The sequence below is a fragment of the Pleurodeles waltl genome, chromosome 4_2 (genome assembly GCF_031143425.1).
Source record: "Pleurodeles waltl isolate 20211129_DDA chromosome 4_2, aPleWal1.hap1.20221129, whole genome shotgun sequence".
Taxonomy (NCBI): domain Eukaryota; kingdom Metazoa; phylum Chordata; class Amphibia; order Caudata; family Salamandridae; genus Pleurodeles; species Pleurodeles waltl.
In genome coordinates this window covers 852,042,986-852,061,040 of record NC_090443.1, presented here as the reverse complement: position 1 = coordinate 852,061,040, position 18,055 = coordinate 852,042,986, and positions in this window count along the sequence as shown.

The following is an 18,055-nucleotide window of genomic DNA, read 5'->3' as shown; positions in this document are numbered from 1 at the left end:
TTCTATTTCCCTCAGAATTAACCCTCAAGAAGGACAGATGATGGTACAATCCAGAGCACAGTGCATAGTTATCAGTCCACATTCTTTCAGGGCAGTTGTATTGACATTCTGTAATCATTGACATGATAAACATCACTGATCTCCATCACGGTTGATGTGTCACATTACACAGAGACAAAGTTGTTGTGTAAGTGCTATTTATTTTAAAGTGCTGTAGTCCTATATTTACATTGTCCATGACTGTGAGTCCATTAGTGTGACACCTTCCATTGTGATCCTACACAAGTGAAAAAGGACATGTTATTGGACATGCTGGGGTGAAGTGTCAGACAGTGCAGAGGGACAGGATTTGCCAATGGGTTAGTGAGAGACAATCACAGGGCAGAGTGACAAGATAAACAGTGGGCTGGATAACAGTACTTGTGAGCAGCTTTTGCAAGACAGGGCATGTTTCAAAGCACAGGACCTTGGTTATAAGTGGCGAGGTGGCAGGGACTAGTGCTACCGGATAACCTTACGGGTGAAGGTGATCTGTTCCACGTCTTTATCTTCTGATGTGTGTGTTGTCTCCTCTGCCCTCGGTGGTGGTTGTGAAGGGGCAAACCACACCTCAGTGTTTGAAGACGTGGAGTCAGATATCCCTGTAGCTGCCAACTGTGGGGCTATTAAGGGCAGTACTGAGCAAAGGAGGAGCTGCTCGTTCTTAAGAATAGCAGCCACATCACTGTGGTAGGCAGCCAGGCCGACCCTGAGGGGGTTAATATTGCATTTGTGGACGCGTTGAAAGGTTTGTTGTTGGAGGTGTTGTGTCAACTCTCTTACAGCTGTGCTAATTTCCTTCACACTTTTTTCGAGTTCATGCAAGATTGATGTTCACTGCCTGTTCTTCAGTTGACATCATGCGCGAACGCACCCCCTCTAGGCTGGCTGCCATATTTTCCATCCCCATCCACACCTCCTTGGCCAGCTCCCGCTGTACTCCAACTACAGTTCTCTCAAAGCTGGTGCCAGTGTTGTCAGAGTCCTCAGCTGGGTTGGAGCTGGCAGGTCGTACAATTGGGGTAGTGGGTGGGTCCTCTGTGATGGCTGCTGTATCTGTGCTCCTCCTTGCAACTGAAGGTGGGGTCTGGAGAGTCCCAAGGACATCTTGGAAGGTCTGCTGGCTGATGTTTGTCAGCTTGTCATCCATGTCATCAGGGTAGTCCAGGACAGGCATATCTCCAGGAGAGCTATCGTCCTCTGCAATGAGATATTGTACAATTAGTGTGTCTGTGTTGTGGGATTTGTAATGTGAAGTGCTTGCCTTCCTGTTTCTTGCACATTGTGATCTTGGTTCCTGTTCATTACTCCTGTCTTTAATATTAGCATTCTCCCATGGCCTATGCCCCACCTGCATGTCACATGTATTGTGGTCAGTTTGGGGACTTGTCAGCATCACATCCTCTAGGTGTTGGTTCTGGCCAAATTTTGAATTGCCACCTTCTTGTCCTACTCAACCCTCCGTCTGCTTCCATTCTCATGATGAGGCCTTGCACTGGCTGTGGTTGTTCTGATGGCACTTGCATAACACTTCACAATCTGGAACTGAGCCAGTCTCAGATATTTCACATCCAGCTATATGTTGCTGAGACCTATCATATACTATGCATAGCATTGGCATGGCACACTACAGATGTCAGCATTGGTAGTGTGTAATGTTGATGTTGGGGAATGTGTGCTACATTGGATTGCACTGATGGTCTTAGCAGTGTTCCATTTCCTCTTCTGACTATGAGGGTGAATTTCACTAGCCGGTAACATATGTCCTCCCCCTCAATGCTGTTGTCTGCGCAGTATGACATTTGGGATGTTGCATGGTGTCATTGGAGCTATTGTGACCCAGGCACAGGGTGGACCCTAACATTTGCAGCATGGGTATGACATTAGTGCTGTGTACCTCATAATGTTTATGACAATGGCTGATGTTTGTAGCAACTATGGACAATCACATTTGACAGGATTAGAACATTTTTATTGATTACAGGGGATTGATAAAGTTGTCATCCTGAACCCTCTAATTTGGGTGTGTTTTATTCATGGGGACGTTACTGCCATTAGCTACTTGACCTGCACACACAGCAGAGGTGGTAGTGGCAACTGTTGTCAATGTTAAATTCCACTTGCAGATATGGCCTGAGACTGTTAATTGAGCCCTAGTTCATGCAGGGAGAATACCAGCTGATGTGTGCCAGCAGGCCAGTTTTACTTTGTACCCTACCCTCCTGGACTGGCTTTACCTTTCCAACATCCTTGGCATGGCAGTATACCCCCATGCAAAGGTTGTTGCTGTAGTGTAGTACTGTGCCCCAGGTTTCCTCTGAATGGGCCATGCCCCCAGGCCATGCCCCTTTGCCCATTCCACTCCCTGAATATCATGACTTACATGCATTGTGTAGTAGGTATGTCCCCCCCGCTTGCAGTCAACATTTATGCATTTTAATTCCCCATGCGACTCACCCTGCATCTGTGTTGTCTCCTGGTAATCTGCGCTGTCCTGTCCTTGAATCCCTGTGACGATCTCCTGAGGGATGACGGCTGCCACCATCTCCTCCATTTGGCCCAGGGCCTCTGCCGTTGCTAGACTCCCATATCCAGTCTGCGGTGCTGCCTTCCTGTTCCTGGCCATCTTTTCCTTGGTCCTGCGCTTGCAGTCATACCAGCGTTTCTTGCACTCGATGACTGTTCTCCATACTTCTGCCACACTGTTTATCTTGTCAACAATTTGTTGCCATATTGCCTCTCTCCTATTGATTGGCAACTTTGAGGTGACAAAAAGTTGGTGCTGGTGTTCCGTCACCTCTTTCACCAATATTTCCTGCTCCTCTGCACTGAAGCAACACTTTCTTTTCTTCTTCTCCCTCTCCTGGGTCTTGTGTGGGTCCTCCTGGCTGGTTCCTGGTCTGTTGTCATCTTCCTAGGGTCTGTCCAAGCATCTGGGATCCATTTTGGCTCTCCTTAGCACATTTTGCAGTGTTTGTGGCGCTTTTTGACGCTATTGCATCAAAAAACTGCACGTATCTGGTTTGCGATGTCGTAAACCGACTCACAGTAATTTTCGCCGCGTTAACGTCATTTCTCTTTACGGCGTGACGCATTTGCTTGAGTAAAAAAAAATGACTCACACCAGTGGTTTGCGATGCCATGCGTCAAAGTATAAATTTGATGCCCGAGCGGCCCAAAGAAATGGCGTTAGCAGGCGGTAAAACTTTTGATGCAAAACTGCATCAGTGCAGTTTTGCGTCAAAAAGTATAAGTATGGCCCTATGTATCTTCCAAATGCTATTTTTACTGTGGTGCTCTATAGGGGGCTGTTCAGACAATTACAGTCTAATGCCAAGTGTATGAAGGAATGCACAAACACAGTTTATTTATGATTAAGGTTTAATGTGCTGCATGGCTAAATATTTATAAGGTCCCAGATGCAAGGTTGTCAGTATCATTTACAATGCTAACAGCTCTAACTCTCGCTAATGCAAGGCCTATTGCATAGTAAATGCATGCTAATATATATGTCACCCGTAGGGTAGGCTCTAAACAGCCCATATTATGAGGTGCATTTTATTTATACATTGTACGTGTCCTGGTGTGTGCCATAGTCATTTTAAACCCTCCTTAATGATAAAGTTTACTTTTAAGTCACTGTTCTGAAAATTACACTTAAAAATTTAGTGTTTTCTCATCCTAGCCATGCTTGCAGCTTTTTCCTGGGTCAATGACAAGGTGTAGTTGGCAATGGGCTTTTGGGTTTTCCTCCCAGACAGTATCACAAAGCAGGGTCTGGATTTTGGCAGGATGCTCCATTGCTTGATAGGGAGACTGAGCTGTCCCTAAATTTGCACTTGAGAGGCACTGACTCAGCCACTCACAAAGGACTTCACACTAGCTAATTGTGCCCCCAGACAGACTGGAACCACAGCAATGATGCAGGACATTTCACACACATTTTAAGGGGAATTCCAGAATCTTCTGCCACTTCAAAGTGGGAACCAAGTATAAAAAGGGTACCCTAGGCCCAGTCTTCAGAACACTCCTGCACCTCAGATACTACAGAAGAAGGATGCCCTGCTGTGCTGCTAAGGACGTCCTGCTAGACTGCTGCTTGAGGCCTGCCCTGCATTCTGAGAAAGAAGACTGAACCTGCTGCCTTTATTCCAGGCTAACGTGACTCCAAGGATCAGCTGACTGACCACCTGTTCTGAGTTACCGGTAAATATCAAGCTAGAAAGGTCTCCCTGCATCTGCCCAGCTGTCCTGCTGCCTGGACCTGCAACATGGAACTGCCTGAGCCCTTCTAACCTCTGCTGGAGTGAAATCCTGACACCCCCCCCCCCAAGGTGCCCCTCAGGTCCTTCACCCTTGTTGTAGAGTCAATCAAGCTCCTCCTTGAAGAAAGCAATAAGTCCTAACATTTTGGGCTCTTCACAACTGTGAGTGAGCTTGTTCATGTCAAGATCTTGCTGTTTGCACCAACCACCAATGGGAAGCTCTAGTAAACCCGACTCTTCTTGTTACAGTGACTGCCAGCAAAGACCCTAGACACTGCCCAACAGGATCTTTGGGCCACAGTGACGACCATCCACGATACCCGGTCTGCTCTTTTCGCAATAGCACCGACCATTCACAATGTTCACCCTGCTCCTCATGCGCTCCTCTACGTGTACAGAACTCATTGTGCTGGACTTTAAAAGCTAATTCTTTCAGCTGCACTAACCTTCTCCCTGTACCTGGCCCACGCTCCATTGTGGTCATCCTGAAATTGACTTTTACCTGGTCTGGACACGATCAGATAATCATGGGTGGCACTTTGGGGGTCATTCTGACCCTGGCGGCCGGTGGCCGCCAGGGCCACCGACCACGGGAGCACCGCCAACAGGCTGGCGGTGCTCCCACGAGCATTCTGACCGTGGCGGTTCAGCCGCGGTCAGAAGCGGAAAGTCGGCAGTCTCCCGCCGACTTCCCGCTGCTCGGGGGAATCCTCCATGGTGGCGGAGCGCACTCCGCCGCCATGGGGATTCTGACACCCCCTACCGCCATCCTGTTCCTGGCGGGTCTCCCGCCAGGAACAGGATGGCGGTAGGGGGTGCCGCGGGGCCCCTGGGGGCCCCTGCAGTGCCCATGCATGGCATGGGCACTGCAAGGGCCCCCGTAAGAGGGCCCCACTGTGTATTTCAGTGTCTGCAATGCAGACACTGAAATACGCGACGGGTGCAAACTGCACCCGTCGCACCCCTGCAACTACGCCGGCTCAATTCTGAGCCGGCGTCCTTGTTGCAGGGGCATTTCCTCTGGGCCGGCGGGCGTTCTTTTGGAGAGCGCCCGCCGGCCCAGAGGAAATGTCTAAATGGCCGCCGTGGTCTTTTGACCGCGGTGCGGTCATTTGGCGGCGGTACCTTGGCGGACGGCCTCCGCCGTCCGCCAAGGTCATAATCACCCCCTTTGTCCTTTGAGGAGCGACAGTTACCTTAACGCTTTGAAATTGTATACCTATGGTTCTACTGATTAGATTTTTGCTGTCAAATAATTAATAAAATTTTACTCTATTTTTCTAAATCAGTGTGGGACTTGTCTCTTCTTGTGTTTTCACTTTATTACTGTGTTATGTTGAATTGACGTCAAGAATTATACACAGCTGCAGCAGACATAGAATGTGAAAATCAGTGTGTATTGTAAATTGTAATCCAAACAGCACAATAGCGAATCACAATCCGCCTGCCAGCATCAGCCGAAACTGCCTTCACTGGAACCCACATCCCCCAACATTCCCATTCTACCACATTACACAACACATCTTCCCCCTTAACAACACCACATTGACTAATAATAGTAACTCTCAGAAGCTAGACACTCTAGACCACATGCCAAACACACATCATACAACACATAGATAATGCGGATGACAACAGCACAAATCCAAGAAAACTTTTCAACCAATACAAATCCATATATAGAACCTGATACAACTAAAACATGGGAACAAATGCATCACCCCAACTCCTAAGGGCCAAATATGAATTCGGCGGACGGGAAGACCCATCCACCGAACTTCCAACAAGGAGGTTGCCACCTTACTGGCAAACTCCCCTCTGGACCTATTATGACTTTCCCCCTGGGCTGATGGGTGGAAACAAAGGTTTCTGCTCATCAGCCTAGCGGGAAAGTGGTGGCAGCAGACAGTGAGCGCTGCAAGGGTGCTGGGCAGGGGCATCCCATGCCAAGAGCATGGGCTTTGCAGGGACCCCTCCTTTGGCCCCTTGCCCCTGTTCTTCACCAGCCTTTTCATGGCAGTAAAACCACCATGAAAAGGCTGGGGGAGAACCAGGTTGTAATCAGCAGGGCAGCACTGACTTCAGCACCGCCTTGGTTGATTATGACCTCTGCCACCACCAGCCCGTCAGGATTGCCAATCCCGGTGGAGGTGGCAGTACCCTGGCGGTTTGATCTCAAGGGTTGTAATGTGGCGGTTGAACCACCACAGCAGCAGCGGTCCTGAACTCCACCACGAGTCTAGTGACTGCCAGACTCCTAAATAGGCCCTAAATATTTCAGATACTCAGGTGGACGCATCCTGCTCCTATTATCTCTTGCAGGAAACAGACACTGAACGTTACAACCTAATCTTGACCATCTGGCTCACTACAGCCCTGGTTTCTTCAGACATGTCACCTGCCTCCATCATCTGATGACACATCATCACCTGACCGAGTCATTTGTTCGCAACCACTCCGCTCAACCAAACACTAACCTTCTATACCAGAATCTTCCTTGTTTTCACCACTTTTATGCTTCCTCTGTCTTCTGCCAGAACCACATATTTTTTGCTGCACTATTTTCCATTTTCTACCAATACTGCATGTTTAGAGACCTTAACAATACATGTTTTAGGAAAAAACTTGGAATTACTCTTCTTGGCACCCATAGTTTTTCTCAGTTTGACCATATTACCTACCTACAAGTGAACTTCCTTGACCTTTTTTATCTTTGTCATAAGTCATTTCAGTGTTTAGCTATTCACTCTCAACTTTGTTATGCAAGTGTTTCAAATTTGGTAATTTTGTCCCTGCATCGTGTGTTTTCTGACAACCAAGTGGGACTCAATTTACATGACCATACTTACCCTTTAATAACACAAAGGGAGAAACACCTGTAAGGGAGTGCGGAGTGTTGTGATAACTCCACAACCTCTCTTGCACAGCTTCTAACACATCCACATCAGATGCAACAGCTAACCGAATGGCATCCTTCAACATTTTATTCACCCTTTATACCATGCCATTGCTCTGTGGACTATAAAGAGCCACAGATAGATGTTTCTCTCCAAATTACTTTATAAATGATTGCCTTATATGCGACATAAACTGAACCCCATTGTCTGTAACTAAGGTCTAAACACTTCCTTCAATAACTGTACAACAGATAAAGTAGATGGTTCTCTCAAAAACTTGCACTCAACCCATTTTGAATACTAGTCTACTAATACCAACGCATGACTCATTTAAGATCTCAGAATATACATCAGGCCCACAAAATCCATCCCTAACTTTTCCCAAGGACCATTAGGAAATTTCATTTGATGCAAGGGAGTATTTTGTACACGTCATTTTGTCTGATATTTGACAACTTACACAGCTGCCCACAAATGCCTCCACCTCAGCATCCATGCCTGGCCACCAGTAACACATGTGTAGCCCTTTTTTTAGCACCTGTCATCCCAAGGTGACCCTGATGAGTAGGAGCAATCATTCTAGATCTGAACTCCACTCGCGGAATATATAGATTTCCCCTCATGATCGCGCCATCCTCAATGGTTGACTCATCTTTCTTTTTATAGTAGGATTGTAAACCATCACAGAGCTTTCTTTACTCAGGCCAACCTTTGATGACAAGATCCTTGATTTTCTTTTGAGATTCATTATGTTCAGAACACTCCCTCCATTCATGTTTACTGATGGTTTCCTGTCAGCCAACTACACATTCCACTTCATCTTCAGAAAGCTTACTCTGCACAATGTCATCAGGACACTACAAAATTAAACTCATACATTCTAGACAGTAATCTCACCAATCTCAGGCTCACCTTATTGTGCGCATTCTCATCAAATACACTAAAGGTTTATGGTCTGTCACCAGAATACATTTTCAACCCCCATAAGAAGGTCTCCAAATGCTTGCTTGCCCAACACAGGCCAATGCCTCCCTTTCTATTGTGCTGTATTTGCATTGAGTGACAGAGAGACATCTAGAGGCAAAACCAACAGTACACTCATTACTTTCTACAATTTGTGTGAAAACAGCACCAAGACCCACCCCACTTTTATCCACTGTTACAATAGATTGCACATCATCCCTGAATGCATTCAAGTCAAGTGCTTTCACAGTGTGATCTTTCTGATTTTTAAAACCTGACATTTCAGGTTTCCCCCACACACATTGTTCCCATTTTTTGTAGCAGTTTCCTTTAGAGGTATTGTCTGAAATGCAAAATTATTGATAAATCGAGAATAATACTCGCAGAGTCCTGAAAATGACCTTAGTTGGTCTTGGTTCTAAGGGTTAGGACTTTTTTAGATAGCCTCCATGAGAACTGCTTTGGGCTCAATACTTGATCGTGAAATGCGGTGCCCCATATTGGAAAAGATGAGAATGTCATCTTGATATGCTGGTACATTTTTACAATTCCCAAATAGTCTGAGTTTCTGAAAAACTGAAGCAGTGAAAGCCAGACCAAATGGCATTTTCAACATCCTGAATGCCCCAAAGGGCGTATTGAATGCTGTTAAAAATCTTGATTCCGCTGCCAGCTCCACATGATGATAAGCTGCCCTTAAATCAATGCACCCAAAAACTTTGGCGCCTCCTAGATGTGCAAGCAGTTCTTGTATTTTGGACAATGGGAAACAGTCAACTAAAACATTCCTATTAAGAGATCTAAAATCAATGCAGAGTCTAATGTCTCCTGTCTTCTATTTTGCAACTACAATTGGTGAGTTCCTTTGCGATTAATCAGTGGGTTGAATAACCATCTCTCTGCACAATTTTTCTAAATGCTGTTTCACTTGTCTATGAATACTCAGAGGCACTTTCCGTACTTTGTGAATGACAGGTACGGCATCCTTTTTAATAATAATCTTGTGTTCAAAGTTTCGTACTGTGCCTAGCCTATCTTTAATTAGCATTTTATGCTTACTAAATAACCTTTGAACAGCCTCTGATGCTGACAGAATCTCTAATAGTGAAATTGGACAAGATATGTCTGGCCTCAGAATCATTCCAAATTTACTTTGATCCTTCCACTCAAAGATGTTATTTGGCAAAAATTGATCTGTACTTGTAGTGAATATTTTCCAAAAAAAAAACCATCATGTCTGTGTCATGTCCACCAAATGCAACAGTGTGGACATCTGCAGGAGAAAATTGTGTGGAATTTCATTTTTTGTAGTACAGTTCATCAGTTAAAAATGTGATTGGGGAACCAGAATCTACAGTGACTTGAACTTCAACATCATCTATAGAAACTGTGCATGATGAGTCCCCACTGTCCTTCACACACAAGATAGCATCCACGGATTCTATAGACAACACAACCTTCTTGCTAGTTGGAACAGTGCATACTTTATCAACAGAATTTTCTTCTTGAAGTTTCAGCATACTAACTGTCTGGATAGTCTTGCACATGTGAAAAGTGTCCACATTCCTACATTTCGCTGGGCAATTTTTTGCATTTGCTAAATGCACACTAGAACTGAATCTTTAACAGATACCTTGCTTTTTGCCCTCTGGAACCTTAAGGAACTAATTATGAGTTTGACAGGTGGAAAAGACCGCCCACCAAACTCCTGCATTCAGGAGATCACCATTGCGGTCTCCTTCCCTCAGGCCCTATTATCAGTTTCCTGCTGGGTCAGTGGGCAGAAACACAGTTTTCCGCCCAGTGGGAAATGCACAACATCATTGACGCCAGTTCGTAAAACGGCCGGCGGCAATGCTGGTGTGCATCGGGAGCACCAGCACCCATTGCGCAAATCATGGTCTGCAAAGCAGACAGTGATTTGCATGATTGGTCTGGCCAGGGGGCCCCTGCACTACCCATGCACTTGGCATGGCATGGGCAGTGCCGGGCCCCTCTGTAGTCCCCGGCACCATGTCTCCGCCAGCCTTTATTTGGCGGTTAAAACACCATGTACATGCCAATGAGGAGAGGTCTTCGTGGTCCCCAGGGCAGCGCTGCCCTGGCTGATTGGGGCTGCCAGCACTGCCAAGCCGTCAAGCGGCCAAAAAGTGGTGGTGCTGGTGGTCCAACCATGGCCGAACTGCCATGGTCATAATGTGGCAGTCTGACCGCCGCTTTGGCAGCGGTGTGACTGCCACTGTGAGTCTGGCGGTCCCAGGATCGCCAGACTCATAATTAGGGCCTAAATGTGGATGTGTTAAGTTTAGTCATTGCAACATTAACGAATTCCACATCCAAATCATTATTTAATTTGTTTAGTTCCTTTGAGGCTAAAACTGATCTTTCAATGTCTCTTGCAATCTCTAATGTTTCATCCAAACTGGGGTTCCTGCAACATGGCAATCTTTCTTGTGATTTTGTGCTTTAACAATTCACAACTAGCTGATCTCTTATCCCATCAAATCCACACGTGGCTATCAGTACAAGCAATTCTGCCAAGTAAATATCTATTAATTCATAAGGTAATTGACCTCTCATATAAAATGTGTGCCTCTCCACTATGACACTTGTGTCATCCTTGAAATGGTTTTGTAATCTGCATATAGCTTCCACCTAGACATCCCGGTCAGTCTCAGTAGACTGAGTTGCTGTGGATAAATGCATTGACCCTCTCATCCTAAACAATTGTACAACAACACCAACTTACTAACTGCTTCAAATTTAAAACCATCAGTTGCAATCAGGTAACATTCAAATCCTTATAATCCCTCTTTCTACGTTGTTTTTAAAGTTCCAGGTTCCGCAAAGAAATTTGTTAGACAATTTATATTTTGCATTGTGTAGGAGATATTACTTGTAGAGATGTGTGCCGGGATGTGAACAATCCTGTAAAGATCAGGAAGTAGGCACCGTATGAATAAAACACCAAAGCTTAGCAATTTATGTGAAATTGCAGGCAGCTCCTTTAACCAATAGGATGTCAGCTTTGAAACAATAGAGCTCAATACCTTCCTCAATGCCGCTGACAAAAGTAAAATGTCCAAGAGCCAGTTAAGACTTCCTGCGATGCCATTAATAGGTGGTGTTTAGAGGCCCACCTTCATCGCCAGTTTTGTTATATTGAGTTGACGTCAAGAATAATACACAACTGCAGCAGATGTCAAAATGTGATAACCTATGTTTATTGCAATCCAAACTGTACAACAGAGAATCACACTCCGCCTGCTCCCAGCATCAGCTGAAACTGCCTCCACTGGAATCCATGTCCCCGAACATTCCCATTCTACATTCTACCACACTACACAGCATACTGTTTGTGTGCTGCATAAATACTTCACACATTGCCTTTAAGTTAAGCCTGACTCTTTTTTGTGCCAAACTACCATCAAGCACAGGCTATTTTAGTGACTGTTGTAGTTCACCCTGACAAGGACTGTGGCTGCTGCTTGAGGAGGGCTCACACCCCCTCAACCAACAACCTTATGTCTCACAGTGCACCTAGATTTGTTTTATTCTCTATAATTTGGTACACGCTTGGTGACTTACTGCTATAGGAATTTTTAAACATTGTTCTTTGGCTTCAGTCAGGACGGACCACTTCATTGTGGGGGAGGTGGATGTATTTAAGATGAAGGGATCTCATTTTTGCCACATGCTTCCATGTGTTTCCCTTATCAGGCCAGGGCAGAAATATTCTTTGCTTACAGCAGGTGGCTTTGTAACGTGCTTCTTCTGTGCAGACTTGTTGGTGCAGGTTTGTTATTTCAAACGAGCCTGCCTTCAAGGTTCCTGCCTTAATTTTACTGCTTTTCTGTTTTAATACTTATGAATATTGTGTACATGATCTTTTGGAAAACACAATTAAAAAGAATCTGTGATTGTTCTTGTATTTTAATCACTAATGTGCCATGGCTATGCAGAGAGCTGCTTTTTTCTGCAGACCGACATTTAGGGCTATACTTTTAAAGGGATTCATTTCTCCTCTGGGGAGTATTACATTTACAGTTCCTGAAACAGAAGCCAAACTCTGGAGAGTGAATTCACCCGATTTAGCACAAATGAGATGACATTTTTTCTCAAAAGAATGTTCCCTGGCTAGATTATAAACATGACATTATGTGCAATAATAGCGCACAAACACCATAGCGAAAGAGATCTGTCCACTTGACAAAACACCTGAGCATGCACAAAGGCATCAATTATACATCACCGCTCCCCTGGAAGAGTTGGCACAACTGCTCTGATTTCACTTTCTTTTGAATAGTTTCCATTTGAAAATATTGCCTATATTGTTTGTTTGGAAATGTGCATAACCTCTAAAACTTTTACCATCCATTAGATGTTTTTGTTTTCGATCGGTCTGCTTTGTGTCAACTGCTTAGGAACTCACCACTATTCATTAGATGACCCTATATCAAACACGCATGATGTCATTGAACATCTGGGACGTCCACCATATTTTGGTGGTGAAGGTATTACATTTCCTTCTGATCCAGCTTTAGAAAGGTCTTCACTACTTTCTAAACTTCCATCTTCAAAGATGACACCTACATTTAATAATCTTTTTGTTACTCTTCTTCATGCAATATAAATGTGCCCATTCCTAAACACACACACTTCATTAGGAACATAGCGCAGCTACAGGGTAAATTGAAAGATGTGCTTAATCTCATAGCCACATGGAAATGGAGAAACTTCAGTAAATTTGAATACACTACAAACACCGTTCCAAAATACGTTTCTTTTGGCTTTAATTGAGACGTTGTTTTTGGCTACTAACATACCTTTGAGCCAAAAATGGCTCCATTTACACCACAAAAACATACATGTGTTTGCATTCACAAATTCCACCCTGGAAACAGTCAGCGTTTGAGTCCATCAAAGGATTGAAGAACCTCCTCTTCCAAAGAGAGAGGGGGACTAAGTTAGAGAGTTTCTAAATGTGAAACAATATTTTCCCAATATGAGAAAGAATTGCAATTGCTTATCAGACTGCCTTTCTCCAGGAAAAATATATAAACTACTTATATTCCTCATTCGGGAAATGTGAGTTGAGGAACATTGCACATAACATTTAATTCTAGACAGCTAACGTTTAAACCTGCAGTGTGAACTGTTAAAATAACCTTTTTGGCAGGTAAAAACCTCCCTTTTAAATATTAGTAAGTTGCCCCTGTGGAGGCCTTGATGTCTGTAAGGTAGGGTGAATGGTATTTGTTGGACATTACCAATGTTTGTCTGGAATTCCCTCAGATGTTTGCTTTTTTTTTTGCGAGCCCTTTTAACTGACCCTAGGACTCTGCACACTTTACTCCTCATAACCAGTGGTACAGTACTTGTGCTGTCCATGTTAAGCTTGGTAAACGTGGCATATACCTAATTGGCACATTTAATTTACTCATAAGACCATAGTATATGGTACTGCGTGTACCCAGGGCCTGTAAAAGAAATGCTAGAAGTGGGCTGCAGCACTCATTTGACTAGCCACCAAAGTAGTACTGTAAAACATGTCTCATTGCATACCCATGCAGCCTGGGTGTACAGTTTTAAATATGCCATTGCGACCTAGCAAAACAAACCTTCTGCTTACAATTGATTACAATGTCTGGGCATAGGTTGCACCTCATTAATACTAGGTAAACACCATAATGTAGCAATAAGCAAGAAAGAGGTGACCTGTGAATCTTTGGAAACAGCCTTCCACTGTGCAGCAACTAGTGTTACTGTGTTTTTAGTAACCTTTGAACTGTTTAAGCTAGAAGCCAACTTTTCTTTATTAAAATCTGCAGATTATGCCTCAGATAATGAATTATAGAAAAACACCTTAGCTGCACATCCACAAGATTCCAGGGCCCTGTCCACAGGGAAACACTGGGTTGCACTATGACAGCATATCATTCTTATTTTAAGTTTGGGAGCAGCTAGAAAAAATGGTTGAAGGGCTCATTTAATAGTAATTTAAAATCCAACATAATAGTCAAGTTGAATTTTATATTAATATTTTGAAAATAAAACTTTTAGAAAGTTATAATTTTTACTGCTGAAGTTGGAAAGAGTCCTTTTTTGCCAGTATCCAGGGCTGCCTGGCTGTGATGGCTCAGCTGTGAGGAGATGTGATTTGCTCCTAGACAGTGGAAAAAGGCTTGTTTTTCGGATGTGTTTTTGTTACTTGAGAAGGATGGCATGGGGTGCCCAGCCACTTCCTATGCTTTAAGGGATGCCTACCTTGTCAATGACTTGTCAATGTGGCTCACACCTAAGCCTGCCTCCCCGCTTTCTGTCTTGCTAGTCATCTTGGCTCCAAACCCATGGGGAGAGCAAAGCTGCTCCATAACTGGTTTGGGGTGACCACACAAGAGGATTTACCCATTATCATAGCTACAGCTCTGGGTGGGCAGAAGCAGATTTAATCAGGGAGAAGAGGTTCAGCCATGTTGGAGTTAGGTAGAGAGGGGTATTGTGGGATAGTTTAAAGTAAAACACACAGGAGATGCTGCAGAAGTGGAAAGGGTCACCCCTGAGACCTTTTACCTAAGTGGCTCGGGAGGGACCAGGAGTTTCCATCACCCTCACACAGGCACTGGGCATAAATATGGCATCTCCACTACCCTCCTCAGACAGTTTATGGACCTGTGAAGATCAGAAAAAGGACTGCCCAGCTGTCTGAAGCCTGAAGAAATAGTGGACCTACTTGCCTTGAACCTAGGACTCCAAGGGTCAGTTGGTTGACTTCTTATTTGAGCTATTGGAACAAAACAAGCTTCCAGGGACCTTTCTTTACAAAATGTCAGCAAAACAATACCAATTAAACATGCACTGGACCCTGCAGCTGGTCTCTGTTAGATTGAATCCTAGCCCCCATGTGGTTCCCCCAGTTCTTGCACCCTTGGCTTTTGTTAGACTGTAATCCTCCTGTCTCCCAAATTTCAAGAATTGGGACTTAAGAACTTTTTTGTCAACTTTCTTCCTAGAAAACCGTCATGGAGCAGGACTTCCATTGAATCTGCAGCCGGTGTATCTCTGGCTGGCCTCAGCTTGCTGGTTCGTCCAACTGAAAGGAGAGCTGGCTTACAGAACAATGTGTAACTTCAACCATTGGGGCTTCAAGCAACAACCCTTGAATGTTGAGGCTCTCTGAGCACGGTCTTCGTCTGGTCAGAGAGGCCTATAATATCCCAATGTTACCTGACTTCTATTTGTTTCATGTCCATATTTGTCTCAATACTACCTTTCATTTGCTGATTATTCTGATTATGGCACATTTTAACTTTGATACTACACTTACCGATAGACATGCACACTTTGGGCTGGATGTAGAGAACCCTAGAGCCGCAAAGCTTTACTTTTTGTGACGCTCCCGTGGACCTGTGCAGTGTGCAGTATTTACAAGGTGGCATTACGCCAATTTTTGTGGCTTAATTTCATCTTGTAAAAACAACCCCTTCACACGATGCATTCTGCTGCACACATAGACAGAGCAAATCACCATGGAAGATTGTTTTTGTGTAGGAAGGTGCCCCTTCCTGCACAAAACAATCTCCCTCTCAACACAGCCATCCTTGCACTATGGCACATAGGGTGGCTGCGTTGGCACTCTGCATCAACTTTAGCGCTGCTCATTAGGAAACACAGGGGTGTACAGCATTATTGTAAATACGGCGCATCACTGCGTTTCAGAAGGGATGCAGCGCGGCACTGCCAATTGTGGCACAGCAGCCACGCTGCACCACTTCTTTTAAATCTGGTCCTTAGTATCGCATAGTAGAGAAAGTGATGCCGCACCATATCACACTCTAAACACCGTAGGTGTGCACTATAAACTGTTCTATCATTGGCGGGGCCTATCATACTGGGGTGGGTCCCATGAAGACAGATTATACCACTGACTCCCAACTTACTTTAAATTTATTTCAGCATACGACGTAACACTTTCCTTCAGATCATTTCATCAATAATTCAACCTTACTTTATGTTCACACTGATTGTTTTTGAAAGATTGGCGATACACTCCGACATGTAAGGCCTCATTACAAGTTTGTCACTCCTGCGACTGCCATGTTGGCAGTGGCAGTCTGACCACCAACAGGCTGGCGGAGAAGACCACCAAATTATGACATTTGCGGTCGTGCACACAGAATCCTGCCAAAGCACTGCTGGCACCACTAGAGTGGTCAAACCGCTGCAGTCGATTGGAGCCACCAACAGTCCGTCGGACACCATGATTCCGCCGGACTTATTACAAGATTGCACACTGCCAACATTTCCGCCGCAGTCAGACCACCACAGAACTCCAGGCGGAAATGAACAGTATGAAAGGAGACATTCACCTCCAGGAAGCCATACCCGTCCGGATCCGCCATGGAGCCAAAACTAGACGTCATCCCACTGCTCCTCCTCACAGAAAGACAATGGAATCATTGCTGACGAAGACCACAACAACCGCAAGTACACACACTCACCTATTACATTTGTATATTGTTAAATTTTGTACAGTTACATAACATATCATAGGGAAGGGATTGCGAGAGCTACACTAACATGTCACAGTACAGTGACACATACTCTCACATACAGCAACAAAGACACCCACACATACACAGCATGCACACTGCAGCCAGCACACACACACCACACGTCAAGAATACACAGCCACGCACAGCAATAAAGCACAAGCCCAGCCTCACACAATCCCATACAACATATGAACTCATAACAACACCACCACAACCGCACAAATATAAACACATGTCAAACACTCACAACTGACACACATACAACACAATGTACATCCACCTGTGATGGAACACACATAACTACTCCATCACAGAACCTAGCAGTCGACACAAACACACACACCCACCCACCCCCACACACACACACACACACACAGTACATCTGACCTTTCATGCAATGTACAATACACGCAGACTCAAACAGTCAAAACACACAAAGCCACGCAGCACAACAACAAACACATATCAACACAAACAACACAATACAATGACAACAACCTTTTTTCTACAAACACATACTCACCACACAACACACACCCAGTCCCTAAGGGACAAAAGCACTGCACATAACCTCACAGACTGCTCAAACAATTCAGGAAGTACAAGCAGCACACACACACACAGATACAGGCACGCTACCAATGACAGCCAGGAACAATTCAAACCTAGGAAAGGAAATGCAGGACAAAGATGTAACCAGAAACATCAACAACTGGTTGGGTTTAATGGGAGAAATATTAAAATAAATAAGAATGTCTGAGACATAGGCCAGTCCATAGTACTCATGAATGGGACCAAAGGCACATAATGGTGTCCCAACCTGACTCCTGACTGCCTGTAACCTCCACAAGTATAGGCATCAAGGGGGCAGGCAGGCACCCCAGGAATTCTTGGGTGATGGTGGTGGGGGGGGAGTTTGGACTTCGGCTTAAGAGAGGGGATGTTAGGCTTTGGCTTGGGAGGGGGTTGGATCTTTTTGGGAGGGGTGGACTTCTTTTTGGTGGGGGGAAGGGCAGGGATGCTAGCAGGGGGGGTAGGGGAGGCCTCAGAAGTGGACGAGATGTCCTTGGGGAGGGTCAAACAATGTTTAGGGGTGTCATGGGAAAGGATTTGGGAAAAGGCTAAGTTCACGAAGGAAAACTTCCTTGACACACAGGGACGGTCATCAGGAGGGGGTTTGAGTGTGTAGGGTGAGGGAGTGGGTGTCTGACATTTAGGAGTGAATGTCTCAGGTTCCTGTTTGTGGGAGGTATGTTTGTGGGTGGTGGGTGTCTGTTGGATGGGCAAGTAAGGGCGTTTATGCACCTGGGGCTGACATTTAGGAGTGAATGTCTCA